Source organism: Rattus norvegicus, chromosome 1, assembly GCF_021556685.1.
Source record: "Rattus norvegicus strain SHRSP/BbbUtx chromosome 1, alternate assembly SHRSP_T2T, whole genome shotgun sequence".
NCBI classification, from domain to species: Eukaryota; Metazoa; Chordata; class Mammalia; order Rodentia; family Muridae; genus Rattus; species Rattus norvegicus.
Genome location: NC_141534.1, coordinates 43,247,912 through 43,261,422, shown reverse-complemented (window position 1 = coordinate 43,261,422; position 13,511 = coordinate 43,247,912). Strand labels below are relative to the sequence as shown.

The following is a 13,511-nucleotide window of genomic DNA, read 5'->3' as shown; positions in this document are numbered from 1 at the left end:
CACAGTGATTCTCCTCTCCTGCCTTCCTGATTCCCCATCCACTGCACTATCTCACACACCCGTCCTCCACGATGTGCAAGAGTGAAACTTCTACCATGAGAAACAGATCCAACTCTTTCAGGACTTCTTAATCTCTTGGGTGAGTAGAGCCCAGGAGATTATTCTCTTTGCAGGTACAGATTTTTCATATGATCTTGGTTGTTTACATTCCTCAGAAGTTCATGAGGATGACAATTCTCACAATTCAGCTATTCTAACAATTCAGCTGCTTCTGAAGCAAGGTAACTCAGTCACAGAGATGGGACTACAAGCCCAGTCCTTCAGTCAGTGAACTCTGGAGTTAAGGACCAAGACAATCTGCACCCAGAGGCCCAGGATGCTCCACAAACCACTATTTTTGGGAGCTCCACCCAAAGGCACCGCAAACCAAAGGCAAAGATTTCACATCTGGAAACAAGGTCATTGCCTCGGAGCTCATCCATAGACTCATAAATCCCATCAGTAATTGCCTGTAATTATTTGTTACAAGGCCAATAATACGTTCTGAGAGGAAAATGTTGATTTAATTTCCAGAGCAAAGGTTGAGAACTCTATTGAGTTCCATGAAAATGGAGTTAGGGACCTGAGGTGCCTTAACACATGTGTCAGTGTTCCCTAAAACGGGAGTTAGGATTACTGTGCGTTTTTGAGACATGGCTTTCCCGGGTAACCCTGGATGGCCTGGTACTTGCTATGTAGCCAAGGCTGATCTTAAATTCATGGCAATCTCCTGCCTCAGCCTTCTAGTGTTTGAATAGCACATATGCCCCACTACACCCAGTTTGGGAACTAGCTCTCTTAGCTCACAAGCACATAGAAAATGGTGTGTCATTAATGCTCACAGGTAAGAGTTCTAAAAGTCTTTATGCACAAAGCAAATCAGCATTCTCCATCCAAAAGCTCTTTACGAAATGTCAAGAGGTTTTTCCACTCACTTAAGAAAAATGTCTTCACCCCAAAATACAAGCAAGTGTTGATTTCTCCACACTAATGGGAAACAAGAGTCGCCTGCTCTCAAGTTCCCTGAAAAATCCCATTTGCTCAATATCATTTTATCTTTTGTCACTTACTAATGTGTAACCAAATGACCCAATTTGAGTTTCATCACCTGCCCTTTCTCACTCACACCAATCTGTTATAAGCGCTAATGAATGGCAAGGTCCAGAAGCCCGAAGAGGCAAGAATCAGGTCTTGCAGAGGACACAAAGAAAGTAAAGTAATAGAGAGAGGGAGCTGCAGTTTGACTCCCCACCTTCCCTTTCAAAGAGTACAAAAGTCTGACTTCCAGTCTAATTTCCACAGGTAATGTGATATATGTTAGAAGAATAAATCTGCGTACGTTCTGAATTATTGAATTATTAAGAAATCCACTCACCTATTGATGGCACTGAGGGAAAAGCTGTGAATGGACAGATATAGAAAGTGAAGGGAAACAAAGAGGGGGCAGGAAAGGCAGAGGATATGAAGGAGACTGAGAGCGGCCTTGGGAAGCCGATCATGGGATTCCAAAAGCCTGGGTTCCTGAGGAAATGCAAACACAGGCAGAGTCCTCGAGTATCTGTACTTAGACACACACCAACAACCCAGCACAGCATCTCTGAGTCACCAGCCTTCAGCCTGCTTTTGAGGGTGACCTGTAAATCATTTTATTTATAATCCTATTGAGGAGAGAGAATCAATATGTCATCACATATAAAAGTTCACACCTGCATGTCCAGAAAAGCAAAATAGGAATTTTTTGCTTAAAAAAATCATTTGGGAACCTGATGTCATAAGAGACTCCGTGGCTGCAAGTGTGGCCAGTTTCAGAATGGGGAGAAGAGGGCGATGGGCTGAGATGACCAAGTTCTAGACCGACTCAGAGCTGTAAAGTCTAGACAGAAGCCTATCCAATGACAGCTGCCCGACATAAGCAAACCTCCCAAAGTCTGGCTTGATCTTTAAAATGAGAAGTTACAACTGTGTCTCCTAAATACCTCTGGCACCACATGTGTGTGACTGAGCTCTCTCATGGCTCTGAGCAGCAGCAACAGCTGCTAGAATTTATTCAACCAGCCCCTTGAGGGTTCAGCCCATTTCTCAGAATTCTTTCCTAAGAGTGACAAAGTGCATAAGAGAGGTTTGGGGGAGAAGAAAAATGTCCCAGTTAAGTCTTCTCATGACTCCTCCAACTGTGTTGACACCACCACCCAGGCCAACACAGGTAACTGTCAGGAAGAACCATTCTGTTAGCAACTGTTAACAAGACTGACCCTGACACCACTCACTTTAGCAATAGAGGGCAAGAAAAGGAAACTAAACCTAGAAGTAAGGATGACACGAAGAAGGAAAGAGGGGGCTCTGGGTCATGTGGTTAGTAACTTCTTCTAAAGACTCAGAGAGAGGGGTTCAGAAAGTCCTGCTAAATAGGCATGACCTACCAAAGCTGTTTTTAGATAGGGATTTCGAGAAGGCCTTGTCAGGTCACATTTACTATCTAACCTCTCAAGATACCTCGTATTATTTAAAGGACTATAACAGAGCCTGTGCTATAACAGAATGGAAGCCCAGTGAAATACATTCCACAGTCTGACTGGCTGCCTCCCGTATAGGATCCCATAGTGAATTTGAAGCTCTGTGTATTGCCGTGCAGTGAGGCTGAGCATGAGGTGAAGCTGCAGCCACTGAGCCTGAATGGCTGACGTACGCTCTGGGCTTACAAGCCCTGGGAAAGGATGTTCCTGGCAGAAAGCACCAAGAGCCCAGGATGCAGTATGAGAAACAGCAGTTAATTGCCGCAGGACTGTAAAGCATGCAACCAGAAGGCAACAGGACACTGGGGACATGAACTTGGAGAAAGGTTGGGATGTTCTTTAAAAACACATCGTTTTTCCTAAGCTGTAGAGAAAATAATCACAAGTCCACACATCAGCCCAACCTTCACTCACTATGACATCTATGTCACTATGCCATGTGTGCCTGTGTCTCCAGGTGACACCATCTATCTGTAAACAGTTCCTGGTTACACTGGAGTGCCTCACTACGTCTTCTGAGAACTAAGCAGGCCTGTTTTTGTTATTGTGCCAACAATGAAACATTACTTTTTCCCCCTTTTGGACTTGATTTTGGTAGAGATGGTAGGAAAAATCAAGGAAGTGTAACTTTGAATGTTTAGTCTTGACTTCCACATCTAAGAGATGCCTTTGTGCCTATGTCTAGGTGTCAGAGTACCTGGTCTGTGGTTATGTGAAGATTTGGCCTCGATACAGTGAGATATGTAGATGGTGGAGGAATATCTTGTTCATTCTGGGCCATACCTGATCCATATGCTTTCTCCACAACTATGTATGTTTATCAGGCCTCTTCCCAGCCAGTCTTGATGACTAAGACAGGGCTGTGATCCCTGAGTTACACTTATTGTGGGTTTGCTACCTCGGGTCTTCTTTTCCTCAAATCTCCACCTCAGTCATTGTTGATAGAGTCCAGGAAACTAAGACTATTTCAAACCTACAAAAACCTTCCCTTCTTTGTCTTTGATTCTTCAGGTCATCCTTTTGGTTTTCTTTAGCGTTTCTTTTTGCAGGGCCTAAAACAGTGCCTAGCATAAAATACCTAGTCAATCGATAAATGCTGAATGCACTGTGTGAGTGAATACTCTGAGTAAGCTACCCATTGAAGCTAGCTGGAGACTTGGCAATATGAAGTGGGTGTAATGGGGACATGTCAAACAGGCTCTGCTGGTCACTGAAAATCAGCTTGCTGACAGGGACTTCAATTGCTCTCCAACAGGTAAGAGGAAGGACCCTGTGGAATGCATAGGGAGTCAGCTAACTTAATAAAACAGGGAATTTTTTGAGCCTGAGGACAGCAGCAGACAAAGCTAGCCTACCACTTTGGGAGAATCCATGTTGCTAACAAACCCCACCTTACCCCCAGCACAAATTGTCACAGCCTAACCAGTCTCTGTGTCTAAAACAAACACGATCTTTCCAGACAACCTCGTCCACGCATTGATATCAGAAGCAACATACAGTCTCCTAGTGTAAGAGCATAGTTCCTACCTTCCACTTCTTCTATTCTATCCAGTCTTGCTCAGAGGACAATCAACATTTACAGCTTGTATCCTTCTTTCTCTTATACATGACAATCATTGCAAACCTTTTATCAGGTCAGAAATTCTCTGATTGTTCGATAAGTTAGTTCTTCAGGCTCTAAAATGTTACAGAGCCAAGAGACAACCCCAATGAGAGATCTTAGATTTCATCTTCTCCCTCCCCGTATTTTCTTTGGATTTCACTATATTCCCTAATTCCAGTGTTTTCTTCAAATGCAGCTCACACTCGGGGCCAATTATTCACCTGTGAGCCACTAGGCTGGGCAGCTCTGAGCTGAGGCCACATGTTTTCTGAGCACCTGGAAACCACAGTGGCACACCTCCAGCCTTGTGCCAACTTTATTTCCCAGAAACATCTTGTAATGTGTTTCTGGGAACCCTTTAACATCCTTGCATCAGAGTAGAGTCAAAGGAGCTACCTCAGAGTTCCTTTTTCTCTGTGTTTTTATCAAAAAGATTTCAGAGAACTAACCAAAGGAAGCCACGCAAGGATAGCTACTCAGTCTGTACCTCAGCTATTGAACCTTTTGACTGTGACTATGATATGTCTACCAACCCCACTGTGCATGGGGGGCTCTCCCACACTTCCATGTTTGTTTGCACACATGCAGCTCTTCCAACAGCACGTTCCCTCTCAAGCCACAGCCATGCTCAAGTTCTTCATCCATAGGCCAACTAACTCAGAGTGTTGCAAACTGGACAGACGGGGAGACTGGCAGTGCCAGGCTCTTCGGTGCCTCCTGGAGAGGAATATGTGCTCCTTCCCCATAAAATTTTATCATGTGGGGAAAAAATTTCAGAGATTTGCTTTCTGAGATGCTATTTTATGAAATCTAATAATTGGGCAAAAAAATAAGAGAACCACCCTGTGATGACTAAAAGAAATGTTTCTATAGTTCTCAGTGACATTCACAGTTACAAGCAAGGTCCCTTTAGAAGACCCTGTCCTTTGATTTCCTTCACCAAATATTGTAATATTTTCCTTATACTTCACTTACCTTTATAACTATCAAAATATACACTCATCAAGATTTATCATTGTCTGAAGAGCGACAAAGCCAAGGCTTGATGTGTGTCTAAGTTCACTCTCATGGTCAATAACGGCAAAAATGAGTGGGAAAATCTCTATCAATATGCCTTGAAAAATGTCCCCCATGACTCAGGTAGAAGGGGACTAGGAAATGCTGTCTAACACAAAACACGCACACAACACACAACACACAACACACGTCTCACACACACACACACACACACACACACACACACCAGGTTTCAAAACCCAAACACAACAAATAACTCATTCAAGAAAGATTGTCAGATTACCTCTATATGACAATAAACAAAGTACAAGGCAATGGTCAGATCTGAATTTCAGATTAAAAAAAAAAACAAATAATTTTCCATAAACTGCACGTGAGGCACAGTTTGCAAGTTCCTTGTTACTTATCTGAAATTATAACTTGCATTTGATCTAGAAGCCCAGAATATGACGCTTTTAAGGAAAGCAATAAAGATGGGTGGGTCCCACTGCAATTACATACTTGAGCTCTCAACAGTAGAAAACGTTAATGATCACACGCTTACTCATTATTTTCTCTAACCAAATCCCATTTGAGTGATGAGCATACACCTGGACCAGTGGTTTGTGATATTAAATTAATGTTTGCCTGTTCACTGTACTTATCTGGGAGGCAGAGTGCTGTACCCTATGGTCTACCTAGGTTAAGTTACTATATTAATTACTGTTGTTAACACACACACACACACACACACACACACACAAAAGCAATGCGTGGAAGAGTTTATTTTCATCTACAGTTTCAGAGGTTTAAGAGCCTGTTGTGACAAGGAGACATCATTACAAGCATTAGGAATGGCTGCAGGAGTTCCAAGCCAAGAGACCTCATCTTCAACCACAACACAGTGCAGAGGCAGAGAATGGCTATGAACCCACAAAACCTGCCATCTGCCAGTGACGTACTTTCACTAACAAGACTGATGAACCACCTACCTGAAAATTGCTACCAACTAGAATTGAGGTGTTTGATACCTGAGTCTTTGGGCGACATTTTTCATTAAAACCACTACCACCACAGTGACCAAAAAAATTTTTTTTCACTAGTGAAATTCCACAGGTCACTCAAGTTTCATTTTCCTTTCTCACTTTCTGTCTATCTGCTTCTATCATCCTTTGATAGAACCCATTTGAAAGCCTTAGCCTAACAGCCAGAGATGTAGCTCAACTGCTAGAGGGCTGGCCTAGCATACAAGAGGTTTGCTCCTCAGCACTGCATAAAATAAATGTAGTGAGAGTCATGTAATCCATGCAGAACCAAGAATTCAAGGTCATGGCTGACTATATAGCAAGTTCAAAGCTACTCTGAGCTTTATGAGTGAGACCTTTTCAGGAAGAAGGGGGACAGGAAAGAGAGGGGAAGGCTTTGATTACAAGATTAAAATAATCATCTTCCACGAAGAAGTGAGTAATAACTTGTCACTGACATGATATTCTTATATATAGTATCTCATGTGTTCAAGGGATCCTTAGACTGCAGGGTGTTGGGCAAGCACCTCTCAAAATAGCCCAGGAGCAGGATTGCTTCCCTAGCAGAAGTCACATTACTGGAAAGAGAGTGACAGTAGTTTTTCAAAACAGGAGAAAATGCTTGTTGACTACAATTGTTCACAAAAGAAAAAGGAACCATGAAACCCAACCTTTAAAAGTCCATATAATGTCCTCCTCCTTCGAGCAATCTTGCTTTTACACAGAGAGGACATAAAATGGTAATCAGAGCATATTTAATTCCTCCTTGCTATCTTTAGAGTGTTATGAAATGTAAAATGATTGTTGAAGCCCTTTCAAATAAAATACTTTAATTGACAGTTCTAATAATTCCTTAACTGGTTAAAAATGTTAAAGTGGGAGGAAAAACATTGTTCGCTTCCTTGATTCTAGAGCCTATCTTGGTAAATATAAATTCCTACAGAACAAGCTATTGCTTTGTTGTTCAGTTATAAACCACCAGCCATAATAAATGTGTTAAACATTTATCGGGAACATTAATTATACACCTAACATGTGTCTCCAGCTATTGTTGCTCTTATTAAACTTACATTTCATTTTCTGGGACAATATTCAACCACAGAGGGAGAAAATTTTAATAGTAAACAGTACAAAATCGGTGCTAGGCTTGACAGTTAGTCTCTGAGAAGACATGATTTTTCAACAGAAATAACGTGGCTGTGCGTGATTTTTCAACAGAAATAACGTGGCTTTCTTCAGTCTCGCCATTACTGAAACGAACTGACGCAGGTTACGTTTTTTCATTGGTAAGAACAGAGCTAAAATCACATCCAACTGCTTTTGAAATCTGAAGAGAATCAGTATGAAGCTCAAGAGAAATCTGGCAAGGTAATCCCTAACATTAAGCTTTGGAAACCCATAAAATAAGAAAAACAAGAAAGAGAATATTCAATCAAAAGTAAGCAAGATACAGTAATTAGGACAGAGAGAAGACAATCTAAAATTAAATACGGGTCTCCGCCTCCAAACAGAGGTTAGCATTTTCCACATGGACTGTATATCAATTAAACAGATGGGCAGTCTGGGCAGGTGCAGCCAGAGTTCTCGCCTTAGCCATCATGTTAATTTCTTAGCAACAAGAATCAAGTATTCCCCCATTCCACTTTGTTGCTGTCGAGCATCCGCTGGAAATGCCTGAACAACAACAATTAGCTGGGCATGGTGTCCCCTGGGTGAAAAGCATGATGGGGTGGACAGGAGTCATTCGACCGAGCCCTGACTCTGTTCTCCCAGCTAAAGAACCCAGAGAAAGGCATTTCACCTCTCCGGACTTTAGAAAGCATGGAGAGAAATCATGTCTAAGGTCTCTCTTTAGATTAAAATGCCGAGAATCTGTAGTCTCAGCTCTGCAAAAGCAAAGAAAAAAGAAGTACAGCCTGTCTAGCCTCCTGTCTAGATTAAAATCGTTGTACTTTTATGATCCCATAAACCTATAACATGGACAGAGGGTTGGACCAAATGAACACTGTAATTCTGATCCAATTTTAAATTCTAAGATTGGGTTCACATGCAAAGAAATGAGTAAGGTCCCTATCAGTAACCGTTGATGGGATAACATTTAATAGCTCTTTCTGATAGTAGAAGAGAAAACATGCCCCCTACTTAATGGGAAATTGTTTAAACACACGTTTAGTAAACACCATAAAAACAGCCATTTCCCATAAAACAGAAAGCAGCAGCCCCAGGACATAGTCAAAGATTAAAGCTTTGTCACAACTGGAAGATAAAGAATTGCAATCCAACAGACCAACTGGCAGTGATTTGATCAGTGGCAGGAGGCGTCCCGTCACTTTTTCCACAAAGCATTCTGCTTTGTTTAAGGTTTCAGCTTCATTTTCTAAAGTTTGAATCCCTGGTCTGATATCTCTGGCGCTGTGACCTTCAACCTTCCCTCTCTGAAGTTTAGTTTCTTTCTCCATAAATGACTACAATGGCTATTAGGGCTGGCATAAAAAACTGAACAAGATCATCTTTGTAAAGTTAACAAGGTGACCAGTACACTGTCCTCAAAGCCCTCCAAGCACACAAGCTGTTGGTATTTCTATTTATCTCTTTGATTCTTAATAATTTACCTTACTTTTTTTTACGGCAACAATTTGGCTCTTTGAATAGTTACATTTCCATATTATGGAGCTGCAAGCAGACAGCGTCTGAGCAAGCCAAGCTCAGCATCGGCTGGAGACCTTGCCCAGCTTCTGCATGTGACTGCATCTTCAAAACCCCAGGTTTTGAAACCCTCGGTGACCTCTGTCTCAGTCAACTAGGACTGACTACTTTGTCGAATGTTCTCCATAGCGCCTCTAGTGGTTTCTTCCCGAACACAAGTCTTGGTCCGCTGTCATTACTTCATAGACTTCTTATTTGTCTCACCGACTATAAACTCCTTGAGAACAATGTGTCAGGTCTCCGTATCTGCTATAGGATTCAGGACTTAATCAAAATCCAGTGGAACTCACTGGATTAATAAATTGGTGAGTTAATTAACAAAAATCTATGAAATTATTTCTATCTATAATACAAACTATTGAACAGATAGAAGTGACCAAGCTCTTTACACCCAAAAGAAATTCCATGGTGACCATAACCAAAAGGCCAAAATGTATACAACAGACACTATAAAACATGCTAGACAGAGGCAGCATTTGACTGAGCCTTGACTTCCCAGTGGTGTGGTCCTAACAAAGAGGCACAGTGTGCATGGCTGTGGACAAGAGCTTCTTGGAGTGACCGCAGGAAACTGACCAGAATGTAGGGACAAGAGTTTGAATGCAGTCTATACCCACTGAGAATGCCCCGGAGGCCATTAGGATATGAGAGGAGCAGATCAGATAAGCAAGCCTGGAATTAGGTGTTCTGGCATCAAGCTAAAAGATTATTCAATAAAATCTGAGGTGGAGAGAGAGAGAGAGAGAGAGAGAGAGAGAGAGCAGAATCCCCAACAGCAGTAAAGGACAATCAGCCATGTAGGAAGAAAGCAGATAATGACACAAGAGACATCGGAGAAGAACTGTCATGTCTGTGTTTAAAGTAACTGGTACCACCCTTATGTCAATCACTATCAGTTGATAAAAAATCCCAAGAGATTTTCTGTAAGTCCCTGTGTCCCTGGATAAGTTTGCTAGCCATTTCTTATCAAACACAGACTTCTTAGAAAAAGATTGAATTTGATAAATTGGGTGAGGGAGCTAGTTTGATTCCATCAATCCCATTTCCTAAGCACCAGAAACTATAACCAGGGAGTCCTAGGCTGCAGAGCAGGTAACAACCCCGTATTATTTGAGGTCTAGATCCTGATAACCAAGAAATATAGTCAATGTCCACCTGTGAGCCCCCTGAGGCACAAAAATAACCAGATAGCAGAATATGCCCATAGGTGTAACAGTGGCACAAGTGCTCTCTGGTTGTATCTAAGGCCTACTCCACAAGAGGAAAAACATGCCTGGCACTTTACAGGCCAAGAACCTATGGTCAGGAAGCACTGGACCACTGTTATTCTGCCAAATGGACCCAGTGACAACCTTCTCTCTTAATTCACCCATAGATCGGGTGCTCTTAGACCTCATCAGGGACACTTCTTTGTGCAGTAGACAGTGCTTAGCACAGAGACACACCACTGGCCAAAGTACAGAAAATACAGGTCCATGGAGTGCTCAGCCACAAATGGATCCCTCTCTCTAAGGCTCAGTGAGCATCATAGAAGAGGCACCAGACAGATTTTAAGAGCCAGAGGTCTAGGAGGAGCAGACCAAAACATATCTTCAGGATATGACCTGACTCCTGTGTTGATGAGCTCACAGCAGTCATGCTTAGCGATAGACCTGCATGGGATTAAGACAGTCAACATTCTGGCATGGAGGAGAAAGGGACTCCCGAGCCCTACCCCTAGCTATTAACAGCTGATGGATCCTGGCAGGGGAAGAGTCGGTTTTCTTAAAGGATAAAGCTCCTGGTAGGTAGGTCAACCACATTCATTCCTACAGATGGACCCACAGCCATGAGTATATGGGCAGTACAGATTGGGGCTGGAGAGCTATTTAAGAAAATCAAGAATGTGAAGTTGGGAAGGGTTATGAGCGGTAGGTGATCTGAGAGGAGCTGGTGTGAGGTGAGTGTGATCAAAATACATTACTTGAATTTCTCAAAAATTGATTTAAAAGTTTTTTAAGAAATATTATATAGTGAAAAAAGAAATATGGACATTGGAGAAGATACCCAAGGGGAAGCATGTATAGATATCTCTAAGATTTCAAAGTTGTGCTTCTAGGCATCATGGCTGAGAAGGGAGCAGGCTTGAGGATTGAGCCATACAGAAAGGAGCCTTAGCAGACAGAGTGCAGGGCTGAAGTACCAAGATACAGGCCCTTAGTGTCCATTCCCTTCTGACAAATTAATCATCTAAAGCAAAAATAAAATTAGAAGGGGAGAGACACCAAGAATTTCATACATTCCAAGCGCATTGCTAATTTTTCAACTATTTCATGACAGAAGGATGAAAGTCCTCCTGTGGAGTAAAGACGTGTAAGTGTGGGCTCATCACAGCATTGAGGAAGGAGACTGAGAAGGAACAATGCCGGGGCCAAGGGGGGTGGGACGTAGGTAAAAGGACTTGTGAACGGGGATTTAAAGCTAATTATTTTTCTAGTTTTAACTAAAAAACAGAGTCAGAATCTTTGTTTTTTCATTTGTTGCAGACAAGTACATAAAAATGTCATTGATAGTGAAAGTGTAACACCCTAACTGGAGCTTCATGGCTTCAGAACGGCCCATCCCACCATGCAGACGTTCACAAGATGGGTAGAGTTTGAGAGTGGCAAAGTAGCTGCTTGAGGAGCATCCATAATCTAGCTGTGTGATCATTTTATCTGTGAGTTCATTACAATAAAGTGATTTTTATTTAAAAGATGACCCAAAATTCGGGAATTTTCCAGATGTGCAACTACATTTCATTACGCAGCTAGCCACTTACACCAATATGAATTCAGTTGCAGGCTCTAGAACAGAGGTTCTTGACCTTCCTAGTGCTGAGACCCTCATACTGTAGTAACCCTCACTGATGAATTTATTTCATTGTGACTTCATAACAGTAATTTTGCTACCACCATGAGTAGAAATGTAAAAATCTGATATGCATAATATCTGATATTCGACCCCTATAAAAGGGCCATTCATCTCCAAAGGGATCCCAACCCTTGGGTTAAGAACTGCTGTTCTAGCCATTATATCTGCTACTAACAGCCTGCTATTGTAGCAACTCTCTGTAAGGTCTAAATGAAAGAACTCTACTGGCTTTCCAGTAGATACAAGACCCGACATCACCTTAACCTAACTAAGCAGGGAGCAAAGTTCAGATCATGCGAGATAATTAATGTGGGGGGGGGGCTTACATCTGTGGCTTTATGTTATTTCCTAATTTCATCTCATTTCCTATGGTGAAAGTTCACGTCTTCCCATTCTTCCTTGTGTCTACATCAACTCCACTTCCATTTCACTCTGCAAAGAGGAGAAATCAACGGGACTGCTGCAGTCATTCTTGTCCTCTGTACCCTCTTGACCCTGCCTTGAGCATCCACACCCAGGGGGTGGACCACTGTGGAGTCAGTGAAGAGTTCAGTTCGGAGTTTCAAATGTAACAGAACCTTGGAGGCCACCAGGGACCATTCCACCAATTCCGTGTCTCCATATGTAAGACTGTTCTAGAAAGTCCACGCATATCAAATGACCAGAAAGATGGGAGCAGTCGCAGAGACATCCAAGGAAACCTCAAAACAGGGCACTACCGAGCAGAAAAGCCCTGAAGAGCAGTTGTGGGTTTTCTTTAATTGCCCATCCAGCTTTAGCCTCAGAGCAATGGTTAGAACCTTGGAGGCCCAGGTCTGAGTCAGCTCTTAATAATGGTTCTGCAACTGTTCTCCCTGCTCCAAGGCCACCAGTAGTGGAAAACCACCCCTGTAGACGCTTACATGTGTCTCTCTGCCCCAAGTCACAGAAGACTGCCCTCCCTCCTTTGCACAGGACAGCTTCTCCCACAAGTGGCCTCAGCCTCAGCCTCACCCCTCCATCTCTAAGATTGCTTCACTCCACCAGATTTGATGCCTTGCCCTTGTACTTATCGACTGAATGACTCTCATTTATTTGGAAGTTGCAACTTGTTTTGTTCTTTGCCAGGGTAGTACCTGGCATATACTAAGCATTTCAAGAAATACTAGTTTCCTGCTTCCTTCTGGTTGGAAAACTTTAACTCCTCATCACAATAGGGTATTAAAGTTGGTTCCTTGTAGGCAAATTAATCAGAAGGGCAAGCACTCTGGACTCAGAACAAGAGCCCCCTCTCTTTATCGTTGGTAGACTGCTCTCAACTTCCTTTTAAAGGAATAAAGGTTGCTAGGGTTGGTGATTCCAGAATTCAGGACGTCCATGAACTGAAGGACAGCCTCAGTTACATAGTAAGATCTTGTTGGAAAAAAGAAAGAAAAATGGAGTCTGGGGAGAGAAAGAGTAGAAGGGGCAAAGAAATAAACAAAAAGCTGGTACAAAACCATCGGCATGTTACAAGTTCATGTCCTGCGCACTAGATATCTATGAACTCACTTAATCCTCACAACATCTAAAGTAATGTCGTTCCTATTCTGTTGGGCATTGTACACATGAATATACCTTGGCACACAATTACGTGACTTACCAAAGATCCCAGCGAGACAAGAGTCAAGGCAGACTAGAGACACTGGCTGCCTGGCTCCCAAATGCGTGTTTTCATCGTGCCCTTGATTATGGTGGCTACATTCTATGAAGTCACTG

At 42.4% G+C, this 13,511-nt stretch overlaps 1 protein-coding gene across 11 annotated transcripts in view; it reads right to left on the bottom strand.

Moving 5' to 3' along the window:
* Positions 1-13,511, bottom strand: part of Esr1 (estrogen receptor 1) — a 392,546-nt gene that overhangs the window by 238,652 nt on the left and 140,383 nt on the right. The gene's annotated exons all lie outside the window — the stretch shown is intronic.